The sequence below is a fragment of the Dama dama genome, chromosome 5 (genome assembly GCF_033118175.1).
Source record: "Dama dama isolate Ldn47 chromosome 5, ASM3311817v1, whole genome shotgun sequence".
In the NCBI taxonomy this organism is placed as follows: Eukaryota; Metazoa; Chordata; class Mammalia; order Artiodactyla; family Cervidae; genus Dama; species Dama dama.
The window spans coordinates 65580185-65601643 of NC_083685.1; the positions used below are offsets into that span (position 1 = coordinate 65580185).

At 45.3% G+C, this 21459-nt stretch overlaps 1 non-coding gene across 1 annotated transcript; it reads right to left on the reverse strand.

Moving 5' to 3' along the window:
- Positions 1-8532: 8532 nt before the first annotated feature.
- LOC133058056 (U6 spliceosomal RNA) lies at positions 8533-8639 on the reverse strand. The gene has a single exon (XR_009693181.1). It is a non-coding gene; the product is annotated as a U6 spliceosomal RNA (small nuclear RNA).
- Between the last annotated feature and the right edge of the window lie 12820 nt (positions 8640-21459).

The following is a 21459-nucleotide window of genomic DNA, read 5'->3' on the forward strand; positions in this document are numbered from 1 at the left end:
AGCAGACGCACAAGCAGGGAATTATGACCCTGCAGAGAGCACAGACAAGGAGTGTACAGGTGTCGGGGGTGTGGACGGGGAAGACCGCCGCATCAACCCACAGTCCCGCCTCCAGGATCTAGACCCACAGGTACCAAGCTGGCGCTGGGCAGGTCCTCCTCTGGGTATTGCTGTCCCTCTCTGGATCCCAGTTCTCGGTGTTTGTTTTATAAATCCACAGTGGGAAACGCCATTATATTTTAATAAGGAAACAGTCATTTCAAATAGTAAGAAAAAAATATGTACATAAGTAAATTGCTGCTATCCAAAATTTCTACAGAGCATATGCTACCTTTTAATAAAAGGGGAAAGGAAGTCCCCTGACAGTCCAGTGGTTAGAACTTGGTGCTTTCACTGCCCTGTGGTCAAAAAAATAAGTAAAGGGGGGAAATAGCACATGTATCTGTGATTGCTTGTGTCCACACACAAACACACAGACGGAAAGGATGCACAGGAGACTTAGTGGTTGTCCCTGTGAAAGGGAGGAATTCTTCCTCTTTCTTTAAATTTTATTTTTGAATGTTGCCTGTTCAAGTATTTTTGTATATTGTTTGTTCAGGAAGTTGACTTACAACAAAGAAATCCCAGAGGTCTCTGCACCATCTGGCCCCAACTTTTCAGTCTTACTTTGCACCTCGCTGCAGCATGAAACAAATCAAGGTAGTCTTATCTCTTAATCAAAGAATCATTAGCAAGCAAGTTTTGCTCATCTGAGCCCTTCATCAAGCATGTCCTCTCTCTAAAGTCTGTTTCTTCAGAGAGCAGCTCAGGTCCAGCCCTCTTCTTGAGGCCTTCTGTGCCAGGCCTTCAGTCACAGAAACCTCCCGTAAGCCCCTGCTCTGTGTAAAAAGGTGTGTCCACTCCAGCACTGCTCATCTGCTCCGTAACTTTACCTAAATAATCACGTTTGGATGTCCTGTATCCACTCGATTCCCAGCTCATACATCCGTGCATCACCCACATATAAAGCTCTTAGTATTTCTTGAATCAGTTAATCCTGTCCACTTGCTGAGGGGGATAATTACTGTCTTAATGAAAACCATTGAATGAAAATGAGCAATAGGTTGTCGGAAGTGTTCCCTAAGTCTCTAGGAAACAATATGGATTTGGATCAAACAAGCTTGAGTTCACATACTGGCTCTCACCCTGAATTTAGGCAAGTTACTAATATCCCTATGCTTTCCTCCCCTGTTTTTTGCTTTTTTAAAAAATTTTATACAATTTTTAAAAGTTACTTGATGTTTACAGTTATTACAAAGTATTGGCTGTGTTCCCCGTGCTGCGCAGCAGGCCTGAGCCCACCATGCCCCAGTAGTTTGTGCCTTGCTCCCCACTCCCCAGGGCTGCCCTGCTTCCCGGGCGGCTCAGTAGGTAAAGAATCCGCCTGCCAACGCAGGAGACGTGAGTTCGATCCCTGGATCGGGAAGATCCCCTGGAGGAGGGCCTGGCTACAAACTCCCATATTCCTGCCTGGAAAATCCCATGGACAGAGCAGCCTGGTGGGCTACAGTCCATGGGGTCGCAAACAGACACGACTGAGCACACACAACCCACTCCCTAAGCCGTCTGTGGCCCTTCCTCCCCCTCTCGCCCTGCCCTGTTTCTTAAATCTGGATGAGACAACTGGCCTCAAAGTTCTTGAATTTGCTTGGAAAATCAAGCGAAATGATGTGGACACAGCAAAGAACACTGTGCTCTAGGGCAGAGTATGTGCTCAGCAAAAGGTAGTCATATCATTCTTAGCATTTAGGAAGTTCTTGCCAAAAGAAAATAAAACACTGCCAATACAGTGATGGCAGTTTCCTTCACAGGTACACTGGCTCCGGGGCCTCGCTCCCCCAGGCCTCACGGTCACCTCGGGGGCCCTGCTGCTGCTATGGAGGAGCCCACCTTGCCCTGGGCCCAGCCTCCGCCGCCCACCCCAGCAGCGTCTGCATTCAAGGCATCCCCGACTCCTGCCCGGCCAGGGAAGGTGAGTTACAGGAATCCCAGCTGAGAAGTTAGGAAACATTTTCTTACGAAAAAGCATTGTCTGTCATACATGGTGGTCAGAGTTTGTAGCAAAATTAGGTTAATGGGCTTCTTGGCCATATCTGGCCATCTGAACCACCGTATCTAAAATTGTTTCCATGGGAAACTATGTTCCAGCCCAGCCACTGACTTAGAAAGGCGCTACTGGAATGCAGCTCATTTGGAGACGGTCTGTAGGTCAACTTTCATAACTCATTGTCAATGAAAAAGGAAATGACATTTCTCTTACTGAAACATACTGTACATACATTTTTACAACTGTCTCTTGGGGACACCAAATATCTAAAGTTATCTGAAATAGCAGTCCCATAAGCCCGTCAGCTTGAGCTGATTTTCTGGGTCTAATTATATTTGGGCTGCTAACTCCATGTGCTTGTTAGGTGTCTTTGAGACATTTTTAGCATTTAATATTTTTAAGGAAGACAGAGGGAGCTTTTCCCTTTGCAGCACTCCCTTTGTGGTTACATAACACTGTGCCCAAGCCGCACCTCCGCCCCCGTCCCTCCTGGAAGCCTTCCTGCCCTTGTATGGTAACTCTTCCACCGCAGTTCTTGGTACTGAAGCAAGCAAGTTGAACCCTTATTAGGATCCAAGCTTAAAAGTTAAACAGCTCAGGGGCTAAGATTAAGAATCTCCTGTGAGTAGAATCCGGTAGATACTACATGAATCAAATATGTTTGGTTTCGGACCAAGCTATTAGGTATGAATATAAGTGATCTGTATGAGGTTGGTGTCATAAAAACAGAAACAATTACTTGTGTTTTAAATTCATTCTAAGTTTCAAGAAAGCATTTTTCTAGCTACCTAATGTTTCCATGTTGTGTAATTGCCGCAAAGAGCATCAAGAATGTCTTTTCTTTCCTTTTGTCTTTCTTGCATCCTATGGATGTGGCAAAAGCAACGTCCATGTACTTTGTTTATTCCAGGCTTACGCTCAGTCCTTGAGTCACCCTCCCTTTTAAGTTAGTTTCTCTGAGACGGAGAAGAAAAAAGCAGAACCAGACAGACTGTTAATTCTCTTATTCCACCCCCTCAACAAAGCCAGATCTTAAGAAGGGTAAAATAAGCATTTAATATATCAAAGCAAGTCTTATATTCCACCCAGAATGGAAATTGGTACAGCCATTATGGCAAACAGTATGAAGATTCCTTAAAAAATTAAAAATAGAGTTGCCATAGGATCTAGCAGTCCCACTCCTGGACATACACCCAGGCAAAACTATAATTTGAAAAGACACACACACCCCTCTGCTCACTGTTTAAAATGGCCAAGAACTCCCCTGGTGGTGCAGTAGATAAGAATCCACCTGCAGGGCAGGGGATACCACTTCGATCCCTGGTCTGGGAAACTTCCACATGCCTCAGAGCGACCAAGCTCAAGCGCCACAACCACTGAGACTACACTCTAGGGCCTGTGAGCCCGACTCCTGAGCCCACGTGCCACAACCTCTGAAGCCCGAGCGCCCAGGGGAAGCCACCGCAGCGGCCACCTGCACCACAGCAGGAAAGGAGCCCCCACGCCCACGACTAGAGAAAGTCCAGGCAAGCAGTGAAGACCGGCACAGCCAACAGTAAATAAGTAAAATAGCCAAGACGTGGGAGCAATCTAAATGTCCATCCACAGATGAATGTATAAAGAAGATATGGTATATTTACACAATGGAATATTCCTCAGCCATAAAAAAGAGTGAAATGATGCCATCTGCAGCAACATGAATGGACCTAGAGATTATCACACTAAGCAAAGTTAAGTCAGAGAAAGGCAAATACCATATGATATCACCTATATGTGAAATATAAAATATGACACGAACATATCTATGAAACAGAAACAGACTCCGAGACGTAGAGAACAAACGGAGCAGGAGGGCTAGATGGGCTGTGGGGACTTGCTCACTGGAGGTGGCCCTGTGGCTTGTTATGTCAGTCGGGGCCCTCTTGAGAGGGAACATGACGGCTGATGCTAATGGAGCCAGAGTGACGGCTGTGAGTCACAACTGTGCCAGGCAGACTGGCTGTGTGGTCACCCTGCTTACGGGCTACCGATTTTCCTTAGATTTAGTCTGGCATTTTCCAAATGTGCTGTGTGTGTGAAACACTACATTTTATATCCTCCCCTTCCTATATCTTTCTAGTTTGCAGATGCAAAATAGTATATATAGGATGGATAAACAAGGTCCTACTATAGCACAGGGAACTCTCTTCAATATCGTGTGATAAATGATCATGGAAAAGACTACAAAAAAGTACATATATGTGTAACTGAATCACTTTGCGGTACAGCAGAAATTAACACACAGCATTGTAAATCAACCTTACTTCAATAAGATTTTTGAAAATAAGATACCCCTCCCAATGCATTTGCCTTGTCTAAGGAATAGATTTCACTTCTTGAGAATTCTGGAAATTAAACAAGTTGAAACATTTCTTTTTCTTTTTTAATAAAAGGACCTGTAACACCAGAGATCTCTGGTCACTTATGAGATGCCTCCTTTACACCAGTCCCAGAGATAAGCTCCAAGTCCTGAAGACAATGAATCTTGGTGCAGAAACAGCAGTGAAAAGAGCTGGTTCCATGGTAGCTCAGCTGGTTAAGACTTCACCTGCAATGCAGGAGACCCTGGTTCAATTCCTGGGTTGGGAAGATCCCCTGGAGAAGGGATAGGCTACCCAGTCTAGTATGCTGGCTTGGAGAATTCCATGGACTGTATAGCCCATGGGGTCACAAAGGGTTGGACACGAGTGAGCAACTTTCTCTTTTCATGTATCCCTAAGTGATGTGATAAAGCTTTCCAGAGGATGCTGGGGAGGGATTTTTCAGGGGCCTCTCAAAAGGCCTCATAGAGAAACAGATGGTTCATTGGGACCCAGAATTAAGTTGTCTGGAGCAGGGCAGATGAACCCCAGAAATTCCAGAGATTCCTGAGGTGATGCTCTGAGGGCCCTTCCAGGCCCTCTAACTCTTGGGAATCAAGTGTGAGTGTAGGAGTTCTTACTTGAATTCATTCTTTTTTGCCCTTATTAGGTGCTGGGAGTTACCTAAAGAGGTAAAGAGGTTCTCATGAAGATTATGGCCTAGTGTGGAAGACATTGAAAAAAACACTATACATGTTTAATAGCAACCCTGCTAAGTCCCATGATGGAGCATGCAGGTGCTAAGAAAGTTGAACGCAGGGACACTTGGTGTAGGAGAGAGATGATGGTGTGCAGGGCAGGGGTTGTCAGGGAAGAGACATGACCTGAGACCTAACCCCCTGGACAGAGGAACCTGGTGGTTTGCAGTCCATGGGATCTCAAAGAGTCAGACACAACTGAGCAAACACACACACAAAGCTTCACAGAGGCAGAGGGAAGGGCGTGTGTGATTTCCCGTGGGGATAAACCTGTCTTCAGAGGAGGAGCAGAAAGTCAACGGGGACAGAGCCCCACGCCTAGGACATGGGCAGGTTTGCAGGGTGGCCGGAGACGAGGCACGTCCTTCCAGGTTTGTAGGAACTGCCACAGGTTTTGGACTCTGTATGATGGGAAGCCATTGAGCAGTTTAAGCTAAAGAATTAACAAGATCTGATCTGAATTTTTAAAATTCACTCTGACTGCCATGTAGAGTTGTGGCCACCAAACTTTTTAAATAGTATACCTCTATCAATAAAACAGGTACAACCCACACAGCAATATAGGCAAGTTTATTCTTAAATCATATTACGTGGATCATAGAACACAGAAGAATAGTCATTTTAAAGGATGAGAGAAGTTGAAGTTGGAAGTGTTTCCGCCCACAGTTCACGGCCTCATTCACGGGCTCTGCAGCAACAGGTCTGTTTGGGAGGCTCCTGGTATGCGGGGTGGCTGGGCAGCGGGAGATGGGTTGTGTGATAATTCGACTCAGAGTGATGGAGGCTTGGATTAGGGCGAGGAGGAAGAGACGTCCACAGACCATGAACGTACCTTCCAGGATGAGCAGAGAAGACTGATGTCTGCTTGGCTGGGATAGGGTGAGCGAGGGATGGAAAGAGGACTCGATGGTGATTTCTAGTTTCTGGTTCCAATAACATCTCAAATGACCATGTCAACTTACCCTTCAAATACAGCTGAATAAAAGAAGTCTGCCGTTTACATTTTGGAGACCAAAAAAGAAATGAGGAACTCTTCCTGTCATTTTAGCGAGTGTCTGTGTGTGAGAGAGAGAGTAAATGTTTATTTTTGTAAGAAAGATTGCCTGTAACTCTCACGTTTTCTGTTCTCACCCTTTCTGTCTCTAAGGAGAGGAAGTTCCAAGATTTAGAAATCTTATTAAGAGAAAGTCAAGATTTCCCTCTCTCTTGCTTTGTCTCTCTCTCCCCCACTCACTCACTCTCTAGGACTGACTACCTCCTGGGTTGTAAAACTTACAAGAATACTTTTGTTATTTGCAATTTTGATTGCAACATATATATTTAAACTGTGTTGCTGTTGTTGTGTGGCTTCTAAGTCGTGTCCAACTCTTTGTGACCCCATGTGCCATAGTCCACCAGGGTCCCCTGTCCATGAGATTCTCCAGGCAAGAATACTGGTGTGGGTTGCCATTTCCTCCTCCAGGGGATCTGCCTGACCCAGGGATTGAACCAGCATCTCCTGCGTTGCAGGTGAATTCTTTATTGCTGAGCCACTAGGGTTTCCCATATTTAAATTATATATAAATTACATATAAAATTATATATGTGTGTGTGTGTGTGTGTAAATCAGGGCTTCTCAGGTGGCACTAGTGGTAAAGAACCCACCTGCCAATGCAAGAGACATGAGACGCGGGTTTGATCCCTGGGTCAGGAAGATCCTCTGGAAGAGGGCATGGCAACCCACTCCAGTATTCTTGCCTGGAGAATCCCATGGACAGAGGAGCCTGGTGGGCTACAGTCCATGGAGTTGCAGAGTTGGACATGACGGAAGCGACTTAACATGCACACATGCTTGTTTAAATTAAAACTTTCTTTTTCCCACTGATCTTAATTTATAACCCTTTTCTCAGTACACTTTCAGAACCACTTGAGTATTTCAGTATGTAGTATATTCAAAGTAAAGCTATTCACAGATTTCCACAAAAATGACCAAAATGGGAGGAGTTGTGGTTATTCTAATATGTTGAAGGCAAGCATCTTCTGTACATCCCCAGAGAGCTGTCTGGGAATCCCCTCATTAAGTAAGCCCATCCTCAGCACTTACCTGTAGGCAAATGTCAGCTGCAGATGCTATTTTAAAAGTCCTTCAAAAAAACCCACAACCACTCACAGTGATTATGAGGAGCCAAAAAATGATAGATCCAGAGTATTCTGTAAACTGTAGATTCATATACAAATGTCCATAATATTCTGAAAATGAAATTATTTTAAAGTGTTCCTGAGGTAGCTGCTTGTATGGAAACTGAATCAATCATTAAATGAAATGGGGAAAGCGTCGTGGTCACAGCCCTGCGCCATAACTAAAGGTCTGCTGAATGATGCCGAGTTTGGAAGGACGTTTAGGATGGAAGAAGGATGATTCTCCTAGACTTGCACCAAGTGCACATAGTTTTTCTGTACCCTGTGAGTTGTCTGTGATTACTTTTCACTTTCTTACTTATAAAAATTAGTAAGCAAGCCAGACATGTGGGCCTGTTCGGCCATCTTAAAGTATAGGGGGAATATTGTTCAAAAACCTAGAAACGCCTTGCTAATTTTCTCCAGAAAAGAGAGTTTGAATAACTCATGAACTAATTTTCAAGACGTGCAACTTTTTACTGTATGCACACATGTTTATATAAAGATGACAACAACTTTGGAGAGAAGGGTATTCTTTATTTTTTTATTTATTTTTTGTTTTGTTTTTGTTTTTCATTTATTTTTATTAGTTGGAGGCTAATTACTTTACAATATTGTAGTAGTTTTTGTCATACACTGACATGAATCAGCCATGGATTTACATGTGTTCCCCATCCCGATACCCCCTCCCGCCTCCCTCCCCATCCCATCTCTCTGGGTCTTCCCAGTGCACCAGCCCTGAGCACTTGTCTCATGCATCCAACCTGGGCTGGTGATCTGTTTCACACTTGATAGTATACTTGTTTCAATGCTGTTCTCTCTGAACATCCCACCCTCGCCTTCTCCCACAGTCCAAAAGTCTGTTCTGTACATCTGTGTCTCTTTTTCTGTTTTGCATATTGGGTTATCATTACCATCTTTTAAAATTCCATATATATGTGTTAGTATACTGTATTGGTCTTTATCTTTCTGGCTTACTTCACTCTGTATAATGGGCTCCAGTTTCATCCATCTCATTAGAACTGATTCAAATGAATTCTTTTTAATGGCTGAGTAATATTCCATGGTGTATTTGTACCACAGCTTCTTTATCCATTTGTCTGCTGATGGGCATCTAGGTTGCTTCCATGTCCTGGCAATTATAAACAGTGCTGCGATGAACATTGGGGTGCATGTGTCTCTTTCAGATCTAAAAAATACGGAACGCTTCACGAATTTGCGGGTCATCCTTGTGCAGGGGCCGTGCTAATCTTCTCTGTATCGTCCCAATTTTAGTATATGTGCTGCCGAAGCGAGCACAAGGGTATTCTTTAATTGGAGACCTAAAAATTCTTGACTGGGGACATGTAAGCTTTTATATACAAAATGAATAAACAACAAAGTCCTATATTCAATATCCTATGATAAACCATAATAGAAGAGAATATATAATTAAGAAAAGAATGTATGTATGTGTAACTGAACCACTTTTCTGTACAGTAGAATTTTTTTTTAATTTGGCTGAACTGAGTCTTAGTCGAGGCACATGGATCTTCCGTCTTCATTGCAGCATGAAGGGTCTTTAGTTGTGGCTTGTGTACTCCTAGCTGTGGCATGTGGGGTCTAGTTCCCTGACCAGGGATCGAGCCCCAGGCCCCTTGCATTGTAGCCACTGCACCGCCAGGGAAGACCCTGTAGAGCAGAGATTAACACAGCAATGTAAATCAACTATACTTCAATTTAAAAAACTGATATTAAAAAAGAATAAGTTCCTGGAAATTGGGAGTGATTATACGTTTTTGTATAAAGAATCCACCTGCAGTGAAGAATACACAGGAGACTCGGGTTCAGTCCCTGAGTTAGGAAGATCCCCTGGAGAAGCAAATGGCAACCCACTCCAGTATTCTTGCCTGGAGAAGCCCACGGACAGAGAAGCCTGGAGGGCTCCAGTCCCTGGGGCTGCAGAGAGTGGGACACAACTGAGTGTGCATTGGAAACCGAGAATACCTGTTTGTATGCCTATAAATTTGTGCTCCTAGTAGCCCTTCAATATATATTTTTAATCACTCCTAAATAAATAAATAAAATCCTTCATAACTATCCTTCATGCTCATGTTCAGAATCTCCTGCTGAAAGTGTGACTTGAAATGAGAGTTGGGGTTCCCTTTACTGTTCAGCTGTGGCCTCCTACTTGCCATTTGGGGGGCCACGCTGGAAAGCAGAAATACTGGCCTCGTTGTGTTTTTTTCTTTCCCCAAAGGCTTGAGCCCTAGAGAAGAGGGGGGAATCCTAGTTAGAGGAAACTGTTGGTTTGAAGGCAAGGGGAAGAGGATTAGAGGGTGTAGTGAAAGCACCTTGGCCAGAAACACAAAGGGAAGACTTACCTGCTACTAGAAATTCCTGCCGGCTAGGAAGAAGAGGAAAGAAGGGGAAAGCTGGGGGTTCTGGAGTTGAGGGGAGCTGGACGCTGTTTCTTAGCCGCACTCCTAAGGGGAAGAAGGGTGTCGATGGGCGAGGAGCCCCACGTCCCAGACACAGCACCGCGGCAGCTGAGAGCTCCCGGGCTGGGGCAAAGGGCACTGTGCAGGGGGCCCGCTGCCCGCCCGGTGTCTGGTGAGACCCCGGGGCTGCGGCACCATCTCGGGATCAGGGCCGGGAGAACCTCAGGAAGGGCAGAGATCAACTGCCACACTGCAGGACAGGGTGGGAAATGGAAAAGAAACTGAGGTAGAACATAAAATTATATTCTTGCAAAAAGACATTTGTGGACTGATATGTAATATAACCACTACCAAGGGCAGGGCAGACTCTTTTTTTTTTTTTTTTTTTTGGTATAAAGTGCAGAAATAAACCAGTTGAGCATGTCTAGGCAATTGTACACATCCCAGAATAGCAGTACATGGATGAGCGGGGCTTAACCAAGCTAGCCCAGTAGAATGAAAAGATGCATGAAGAGTTTTCAAGTAGGAATCTTTTAAACAGAGTCAGACGAGATGGAATTTAGATGCTTGTACGGGATTGGAATTTCTGCCCAGTTGCAAAGGCCCTTATGAGATTTTACGCTTCAGAGGCAGCTTGTGTGTGTGACAGGTGTGAAAGTTGCTAGAGTCCGAATCTCTGCGACCCCATGGACTGTAGCCCGCCAGCCTCTTCTGTCTGTGGGATTCTCCAAGCAGAAAATGGATAGCCATTCCCTTTTCCAGGGGATCTTCCTGACACAGGAATTGAACCTGGGTCTCCTGCATTGCAGGTGGATTCTTTACCATCTGAGCCACCAGGGAAGCCCTCAGAGGCAGCATACCCAATATATTATTTCATTTCTATTTTTCCAAAAGACACTGTTACAGTAAAATGGGGACCTGTGGCTCCCAGAAACAGCAGGAGGTAAAGACTTCCCTAAAATCTCTCTCTGACTCTCCGGGGGGCATCAGGGACCTACTCACAAGCTACCTTCCTTTCACCCCAGGCGGCTGGTGTAGGCCAGCCAGTGACAGCAGCCAGAAGGCAGGACTGACTCTTCCCCAGTATCTGCAGCGCAGACAAAGTGCTGGGAATGTCCCGCTGGGATTGCACTTGTGAAGCAGGTCTTGAAAGTGGAGTTGAGTTTACCATAGCAACCGCTACCACTACCTTGGGGGAAATGGAACTCTAGGTGTGAAGACAGAGAAAGCAGCTGCAGCGGGGCTGCAGGGACCAGCCCAGAAGAGGTGTCGAGGAAGACAAGAAAGGGAAATGACGGGGAAGGGAGAGGAGAGAGCACTACCACCACCAGGGGGTTTCTGATGGGAAGGGAAGTGAAAACTGCAGAAATAGAAAGAGGAACTCAGGGACCAGAGGGCTTCATTTCCCAGCGCGCTCCCCGCCCACCTCCCCCGAAGAAGCGACCACACTGGGGGAAAGACACCCAGGAAGTGTCCTTTGCACCTTAGACTCTGATTTGATGATGGATGATCTGCCAGCTCTTTAAAAGGTCACTGCCTAGACTGGGGAGGAATCAGACGTGGTCCCAGACCGGAACATGGACATTTAGAAAGGAATGACGTTCTCATCCAACACTGATGCTAATACTTAAAAAAAAAAAAGAAAGGAAGGAAAAAGAATTACAAACTCTAATTTTTTTGTGTGGCGTTCACGTGGGAAGGAAAGAGGGAAAGAAGGGTGGGAAAGTAGGAGGAAAGCAACGTCTTCCAAGAAGGTATTTTATCAAGGGTTTCATCAACTCTTGCTCGAGGCTAATTGTGAAAAGAGCTGTGTACCTCCCCCGCTGCAGGCAGACAGTAAGTGCGATCTGAGAGTCACCAAGTGCCCAGTTGCGATTCAGAACAGATTTCCTAAGAGCTGAACCAAATTTATGAGCACGATTCATTCAGATCTGATGCTGCTGCTGCTGCTAAGTTGCTTCAGTAGTGTCTGACTCTGTGTGACCCCATAGACAGCAGCCCACCAGGCTCCCCTGTCCCTGGGATTCTCCAGGCAGGAACACTGGAGTGGGTTGAGTTCCTAATAAAACATTAATGTAACATTTCTTTATTCATATACTATGTTGAAACCTAACTGAGCCCTTAAATACATCACAAGAATTTAACAAGCAGACCTGTTTTCCAGTTTTATTCAGGTATGATTGATATATAACATTCTATACGTTTAAGGTGTACAACAGAATGATTGGATATTTGTATATTTTGTGAATTGATGGCCACAAAAAGACTTGTTCACATAGGTCACCTCACATAGTTACACATTTTTTTTCTTGTGGTGGGAACTCTTAAGATCTACTCTCTTGGCAACATTCAAATATACAGTTTTGAGTAATTTTATTTATTTATTTACTTCTGGCCAGGCTGGGTCGTGGCAGATGCTCAGGCTCTCTCTGGTGGGGTGGGGCAGGGCTGTTCCTTACAGTTACGGCACTTCTCATCGCGGCGGCTTCTCTCGTTGCAGAGCACAGACCCTGGGGAGCACAGGCTTCAGTAGTTGCAGCCCATGGGTGCAACAGTTGTGGCTTCGTTGCTCTGAGGCATGTGGCATCCCTGAGGCAGGAATTGAACCTGTGTCTCCTGCACTAACAGGCAGATTCTCTTCCACTGAGCCACCAGAGAAGTATTTTCTAAGAAATAAACTGAATTTACCAGCCTTGCAGAATGTTTTGGGAACCAGATATAGATAACACCACCTTAAAATAACTAGAAAAGATAACTGTTACCAGAGGAGGGCCTACACTTAATGTTTTACATTGTGGCGAATCAGATACAACATCAAATTTACCATTTTACCTATTTTTAAGTGTAGAGCTTGGTACTATTAAGTACCTTCGCATTATTGTGCCACCATCACCACCATCCATGTCCAGAATATTTTTATCTTCCCAAACTGAGAATCTGTACCTATTAAACAATAACTCACATTCTCCCTTCCCCAGCCCCTGGCAACCTCACAATTCTATTGAATACATCCTATGAATTGACTCTTCTAGATCCTTCACCTAAGTGGGATCAGCATCCTTTTGTGACTGGCTTATTTAATTTAGCATACTGTACATGCTTGGAGAAGGACATGGCAACCCAGTCCAGTATTCTTGCCTGGAAAATCGCATGGACAGAGCAGCCTGGCGGACTCGTCCCCAGGGTCTGCAAGAGTCGGACACAACCGAGTGGCTGAGCACTCACTGTCCGTGGTGCAGGGTGTATCAGAATTGCCCGCTGGTTTAAAGCTGAATGGACCTATGTGTTTCAAGTGGGAGCCATGATGCAAAGTCTTTTCTTTAAAAATATGATATATGTATATCACTTTTTTAAAACTGCTGCAGCAGCAAACACATTTTAAAGCATTTATTTGGTTGCAAAAGAGGCTGGACTTTAAAGGTCTTGTTCAAGGGCTCTTAGTTCCTGGGATAGGTTCTTTTTACTCTCACAGGCGAGAGGCCTCCACTAGCGGATGGGACTGAGCGCTGAGCTTGAGCCTCAGTCCCCTGACTCCTGTCCCACTGCTTCTCTCTTTGCCCCTGAGCCCCTGTAAGAGTATCACACACAGGGGCAAAAAAAAGGACAAGTCATGCTTCTGATCTTTCAGGTAGAATTCCTGACGCAGGAATACCTTTCTTGGACCCAGATTTTGGACACTTTGATTTTTGAGCTGGGTTCTGGTTTTTAAAGCAAATGAATTAAAGAAATTTGTGACTTTTCTCCTCTCAGCTCTAACCTTAATTTCAAAAGTTTATGCCTTTTACTGAAATAAGACTAGCCTTACCAGCTCTAAAAACTGTGAAGAACTGACGCATTAGAAAAGACCCTGATGCTGGGAAAGATTGAAGGCAGGAGGAGAAGGGGGATGACAGAGGATGAGATGGTTGGATGACATCACTAACTCGATGGACGTGAGTTTGAGCAAGCTTCGGGAATTGGTGATGAACAGAGCAGCCTGGCGTGCTGCAGTCCATGGGGTCGCAAAGAGTCAGACATGACCCAGCAACTGAACTGAACTACCAGCTCTAAAGATGCTTTTGAAGTGGCTTTTGACCTTATTCCTTCCAAATCAAAAAGTCCTTCTTCTTTAAGTCACTGTAGGTAGGGCGCCTGCAGTAATGGCAAGCTGAGTCCAACTTTGTGTTTTGAAATGACCAGCTGGCTCCGAAAAGCAGCTCCCAAATTCAGTGGACTCTGGAGTCTCTGTTGTGAAATGAGGCAGGGCTTGTCAGTAACCCACAGGCCCATCTTATCACACCCAGAGCAGGAGCCTAAAAAAACAGGAGCATTTACAGCAGTCAAGGCACAGACACAGTACCCATGGAAATAATTCAAAGGTCTACAAAAAGTGGATGGGAGACACGAGTTTTTTGATCTTTTAAAGATTTTTAGATATACAGATATATCCATTTAAATAGATTCTTAAAGATTTAGATAAGGTTTTCTTTTGAGGGAACACTTTTGTGTTTCTTACAAGCCATCCTGAGTTGGGTTTTTTTGTTTTGTCTTGTTTTTTTGTTTTCATAGATTTTATTTTTCTGTTTTTAAGTCTTTTTGTTTTTCTTTCACCCTACTGAGGTGGCAGGCCTGCAGGATCTTAGCTCTCCAACCAGGGATTAAACCCATGCCTCCTGCATGAGAAGCTCGGAGTCTTAACCACTGGACCATCAGGGAAGTCTCATCCTGAGCTGTTTTAATTTGACATCATTTTCTGGAAGGTTGAAACTAGAAAAGATTTCTATTTTCAAGCAGGACAAGAAAGTCAGTGTTCTTATCAAGACAGTTGGGAGACAAAATGGTGTAGCCACTGTAGTTTCAGTTTACAAGTCAGGCTCCTGATTGTTCCATGAACAAAGTGGAAGGGAGTTCTAACTTCAGGAGTGGAGGAAAGAAGATCTGGAAGGGGAAAAGTCAAGAATGAAGAGCGCCCAAGAATGCATATTTCTCCACTCAGTTCTTAGATGTTTTTATGTGATGTAAAAATATTGTCCAACCCAGCCAACCTCACAGGTATTCTCTTCCCCAGCCTTGACTGAAATTCTTCACAGATGAAGTTAAAGAGACAATGCTTTGACCATGATATCCAATCATTCTGCATCAGGATTCAAGCCAGAAGGCTATGTGCTAACAGTCTGTGTTTCCCCTTTTAAGAGTACTCTGCTTTTGCAGGAAAACTGAGGATATTATATGAGCCTTAGAAATATTGGGGAGTTGATATATTTTAAAGTGAAGTGAAAGTTACTCAGTCATGTCCAATTCTTTGTGACCCCATGGACTATACAGTCCATGGAATTCTCCAGGCCAGAATACTGGAGTGGGTAGCCATTCCCTTCTCTAGGGGCTCTTCCCAACCCAGGGATCAAACCCAGGTCTCCCACATTGCAGGTGGATTCTTTACCAGCTGAGCCACAAGGGAAGCCCAAGAATACTGGAATGGATAGCCATTCCCTTCTCCAGTGGATCTTCCCGACCCAGGAATCAAACCGGGGTCTCCTGCATTAAAGGTGGATTCTTTAACAACTAAGCTACCAGGGTATATTTTGGATATTATGAAGTAGTTTTCCTAAAAGGGACATACTTAACAATTGGAAATGTGTTAGCTGTAGCCTTCTTTCATGGATATTTGTGTGTGTGTGTGTGTTTAAAATATATGTAACATAAATTTACCATTTTGACCATTTTTAGGGGCACAGTTCAGAGGCATTAAGTACCTTTGATGGCTATTTTAAAAATCCTTTACTCCTCTGAATGCAGAGGCTCCTTCCTATTTTGTATAAATCACACCCTGCACATAGTATTCAGGGACCTTTCATTTTTCAACTTCACAAAATTATGAGTTTCCTATCATTCCTTTTTGGGGCTTCCCTGGTGCCTCAGTTGATAAAGAATCTACCTGAAATGCAAGAAACCACCTGCAATGTGGGAGACCCGGGTTCAATCTCTGGGTTGGGAGGATCCCCTGGAGAAAGAAAGGCACCCACTCCAGTATCCTTGCCTGGAAAGTCCCATGGACAGGAGTCTGGTGGGCTACCGTCCGTGGGGTCACATGGACTGTATAGTCATACACGACTAAGCGACTGAACCATCACCATCATCCCTTTCTAAAAACAGAGATTCTAAAATGGAGTGGCTAGAAGACTGTCTTTTTCCTAATGGTCCATTGCTCCTCTATGGTCCACTAAAGATCATGATTAAGTTTATCCTAAACCTGCTGTCCCCCAAGCGAAGCAACTTCCATTTCTTTGTCTACTAATAGAAAAATGTTTCTTTCCTTCGCTCCTTACAGTGGAGACAGTCTGTCTATGCAGAGAAGGGGCTGCTACTTATGCTTTCCAGAGCAGCGTGTGTGCCTGCCTCAGTCGTGTCTGACTCTGTGACCCCATGGACCATAGCCTGCCAGGCTCCTCTGTCCATGGGATTCTCCAGGCAAGAATACTGGAGTGGGTTGCCGTGCCCTCTTTCAGAGGATCTTCCCAACCCAGGGATCAAACTCATGTCTCTTAGGTCTCCTGCTTTGGCAGGCTGGTGCTTCACCACTAGCACCACCTTGGAAGCCCTACACTTTCCAGACCAGACTGGATTTCATATATCCTTATCCATCATCATACCTCATGGCAGGTGTGCTACTTGCTTTTTGGTTCAGAAAATATTGGCTCAGAAAATATTGGCTCAGGGATTTCCCTGGCAATCCAGGGGTTAGGACTTCACCTTCCAATGCAGAGGTACGGTTTTGATCCCTGGTCAAAGAGCTTAAATCCCACATGCCTCATGGCCAAAAAACAGAACGTAAAAACAGAAGCAATATTGTAACAAATTCAATAAAGACTTCAAAAATGGTCTGCATGAAAAAAACTTTAAAAAAATAGAAATATTGGCTGGACTATTAATAAAACTTTAATGGAGGAAAAAGCACCGAAACAGGAGCAACGTTGCCATGGAGACCTGCTTGATGCACACGGGTGCTCGTGTCCCCTCCCAGCGTCATCCCACAAACCTGGATCCTCGGTGAATATTTGTTGACTGAGTAAATGAATGAGAGGTGGTAGGTCTTAGGTAACATTCTAGGCCTGGGTAAGCACAACAGTCCCAAAGCAGAAGTAAGGACAGGTGTGGCAAGATAGAGTGCAGGTAACTTGTGACCTAAGGTGAGGACGTGGTTCAAGTGGGGAAGAGGAAGTTCTGAATGAGTTTGAATTTGACTTGTATCCTCTAGGTTGTGACCACCCCAAAAGATTTACAATTGGTTTGCAAAGAATGTATACCGTCAGAATCCTAAATAAGAATTAAATAATTAAAGAGAGAGAAAGAATTAATGAATTAGTTCTCTTTTTCCTGAACTTTCCATGCTTGTCACCCTCCATGGGCACAGTCCTAATTGTTCAGTGTCCTCCAAGTGCCCTGGCCCTTCGCACCAACACATCCACATCCAGAACAAGTATATTCTTCAAACTACACTTTGTCTGAGCTATGCCCTTCGAGTCAAGATTCCAGTTCCTCAGAACTGGAAAAGCATCCGATCACCTTCCCTACACATACGTAAGCCATGGTCCCCAAGTGCTGCAAAGCAATACGTGTTTGAAATTACTTGGTTGAAATACTGTGCTCCAAGTCTGAACACCAGATAGACACCTTTGTGTCTCAGAAGAGGCACTCTTAACCTCAGTGAGCGTAACCAACGGGATGAACCTGAGCCCTTCTGCGCCAGTTCTGGGCAACGTTGTCCTCTCCCCACCATCAGGGTGGAAGGAATCAGTGACTTGGTAACCGGGTTATAGTCCGGTTCTCAGCCACAGGAAGCCACTATAGATTCTGTAGGGGAAAGACATGATAAAAATGGGTCAGCAGTTTAAAAAAGATTTAGAAAGTTTGCTAGAGGAATGACATTCATTCTAGACCTATAGGAGGACGCTAGGAGGGGACATCTGCGGCTGCCATCCCCGATGCTTGCTGCCATTTGGATCAAGTCTAGTGGAGGACACAGGGGGCTCTGATCAGTATTCCTGAGGATACTGCCATGGGTTCTGAAACACACGCAGAAGATGTACCAGGGCTAGGGGTCCAAAGACGAGTAAAATAAGGGATGATCAAGTATACTTGAGGCGAACAGAGAGGAGATGGTGAAGAGCTCTGCCTGTATGGACAGGAGAGGTGCCAGCCCTCCTGAGAGAGTGGAGAATAATGAGACACCCCCAGGTGATGCGGACAGGGCCCGCCAGCACTGGTCATTTTGTGTGGCTGCAAAATCCACTGTCCATCCATCTGGCTCCACCACTCTGCTGCTCCTTGAGGGCAGGGGTGCCTGTGACACATTTTAGGGTGTAACTTCATACACTACGAGGCATAGGGTGATCATTGCTATATTTATTTTCGAAAGAACAGATTTTCATCATTTCGTTTGAAAGATGAGTAGATGGGACTTCCCTGGCAGTCCAGTGGTTGAGAATCCACCCTTCCATGGCAGGGGGCATGGGTTCAATCCCTGGTTGGGGAACTAAGATCCCACATGCTGCATATGGTGCAGCCAAAAAAAGAAAGAAAGAAAGGGCACAGTTGCTCTGTGTGAAGAGAGCACAATAGAGAAAAACACAGAATTGGGAAATTCAGTGAGACGGGAAATGCAAACTTGGGGTGAGTAAGGGAGGGGAAGGAGTAAGGAAATGCTGAAGTGTGGCCAGGCTTCAGAGAGGACAGCCTCGCAGGCTCTGCTAAGAGGGTGGACATGATCGCATAGGCAGGAGGAACCCATTCAAAGTTTTAAAGGAGGGACATGATCGAGTCTGTGCCTTAGAGGGGTCCCTGGTGGCAACATCAAGATGGGCATTTCAGGTAATACGATCAGCCTTTTTGTGAGGGGAAGAGAGGGCCAGGCATTTATGGGAAAAGTCAGAGTAGCACTACAACTAGTATTAAGAGAATAGAAAGAGTTGAAAATGACATCAAGTTTCTAGTTTAGTTTGACACTGAGCTAAAAACCAAGAGACGTAATCGAAGAAGAGAAGCAGCCGGGGAAGGAGAGATTACTCATTCGCTTCTGAATACTTGGAGTCTGAGGAGCCTACACATTTCCAGGGACAGCCGTGGGTTTGTGGTCAGTAATACGATGCTCAGAAGAGAAGTTGGTCCCAGAGACATAGTCGGGGGTGGGAGTCAGAAGCATGTGACAGGATGGGGAGCCCAGAACCTTTACTTGGAGGGAAAGGAGAAACAGTGAGCCTGGGAAATGGAGATTCCCTGCCCACTTTGTAAAGCTCACTGCCTTGCTCCCTGTGATACAGACACCTAAACAGCAGGTCAAGTGAGTGGAAATGGACCAGCATTTCCCCAGAGTTCTTTACCTCCTGCTCTGTGACAGGTGACGGGCCCTTCCGGGTTCCGGGATGTTGCTCTGGGAGCTGAGTGCTGTGTGGACCAGTAAGGCAGCTCTTGTGTGGAATCTGCTCACCCCTGTGCAACATGCTCAGCCCCGAAACACCTCCACTCCAAGCCCCGTGCCAGGAGCCCAAGCAGCGAGTCAGCAGGGCCCTCATCACTAACTGTCTTGAAACGTCTGAAGACTTTGTGATGACAAGCCGTCCCAGGGGTTTCCAGAGGCGACCGAAGGAAGACACGCTGGGCGGAATGCAGGAGGCCGGGCTTGAAGGCGCAGTGCAGGCCTGGAGCAGGACAGTGACAAAGTCTGAGGGACGCAGACTGTGGCAGCCACTGCCAAGGGACTTCTCAGGGAGCGAGAGGAGTAAAAGAAGAAGGTGTTGAAGAACGGGACTTCCCCAGTGGTCCAGTGGTGACGAATCTGCCTTGCAAAGCAAAGGATGCGAGTTTGATCCCTGTTGGGGAACTAAAATCCCACATGCCTCGGAACAGCTAAGGCCGTGCACCGCAACTACCGCATCCTTGAGCCGCAACAAAAGATCCTGCACGACGCAACCAAGATCCCGCAGCCACAGCTAAGACCCAACACAGCCAAGTAAATAAATAAATTTTTAAAATGTTAAAAAAAAAAAAAAAAAGAAAGTTGAAGAATGGACAGGAAAATCAGTGACTGCCAGACGTCGGGGGTGGTAAGTGAGTGAAACAGGTGAAGAGAGTCAGTAATTAGAAACTCCTGTCATTATGGCAGAAAGTGAAGAGGAACTAAAAAGCCCCTTGATGAAAGTGAAAGAGGAGAGTGAAAAAGTTGGCTTAAAGTTTAACATTCAGAAAACTAAGATCATGGCATCTGGTCCCATCAATTCATGGGAAATAGATGGGGAGACAGTGGAAACAGTGTCAGACTTTATTTTTTTGGGCTCCAAAATCACTGCAGATGGTGACTGCAGCCATGAAATTAAAAGACGCTTACTCCTTAGAAGGAAAGTTATGACCAACCTAGATAGCATATTAAAAAGCAGAGACGTTACTTTGCCAACAAAGGTCCATCTGGTCAAGGCTATGGTTTTTCCAGTGGTCATGTATGGATGTGAGAGTTGGACTGTGAAGAAAGCTGAGTGCTGAAGAATTGATGCTTTTGAACTATGGTGTTGGAGAAGACTCTTGAGAGTCCCTTGGACTGCAAGGAGATCCAACCAGTCCATCCTAAAGGAGATCAGTCCTGGGTGTTCATTGGCAGGACTGATGCTGAAGCTGAAACTCCAATACTTTGGCCACCTGATGCGAAGAGTTGACTCATTGGAAAAGACCCTGATGCTGGAAGGGATTGGGGGCAGGAGGAGAGAGGACGGCAGAGGATGAGATGGCTGGATGGCATCACCGACTCGATGGGCATGAGTTTGAGTAAGCTCTGGGAGTTGGTGATGGACAGGGAGGCCTGGCGTGCTGTGATTCATGGGGTTGCAAAGAGTCGGACACGACTGAGCGACTGAACTGAACTGAACTGTCATAAGATGAATAAGTCTTGAGAATGTAATGTACAGCATGGTGACTGTAGGGAGCAATATATTACTTGCATGAGAGTGGCTAAGAGTAGGTCTTAAAGGTCTCATCACACAAAGAAATTTGCAACTACGTGAAGCGATGAATGTTAGCTAAACTTATTTCACGATGTACACGTACATGAACTATTATAGTGCACCTAAAACTAATACTGTGAGTGTGCTTACTCACTCAGTCATGTCCACTCTTCGGTACACTGTGGACTATAGCCTGTCAGACAGGAGACCATGAGACTCTTTAGGCAAAAATGCTGGAGTGGGTAACCATTTCCTTCTCCAGGGGACCTCCCCGACCTGGGAACTGGTCTCCTGCAGTGCAGACGGATTTTTTACCATCTGAGCCACCAGGGAAGCCCAAAACTAATACTGTGTGCGTGCTGAGTCGCTTCAGTCGTGTCCAACTCTTTGCGACCCTGTGGACTGTAGTCCGCCAAGCTCCTCTGTCCATGGGATTCTCCAGGCAAGAATACTGGAGAGGGTTCCCATGCCCTCCTCTAGGGGATCTTCCCGACCTGATTGAACCTGCGTCTCTTATGTCTAACCTGCTTTAGTTCATGTCAACTGTATGTCAATAAATGGAGGGAGTGGGGGAAAAGAAGCGGAAGACTAAAAACTGGAGGGAAAAATAGCTATTGGGGAAACAGACTCAACAGTCATCCCATGAATATTATTACTTGATTAAAATAAGCCTTTACAGATAAGCACATTGAAGAGATCAGCAGAAATATCTTGCTGGGTATGCAGTCAGGG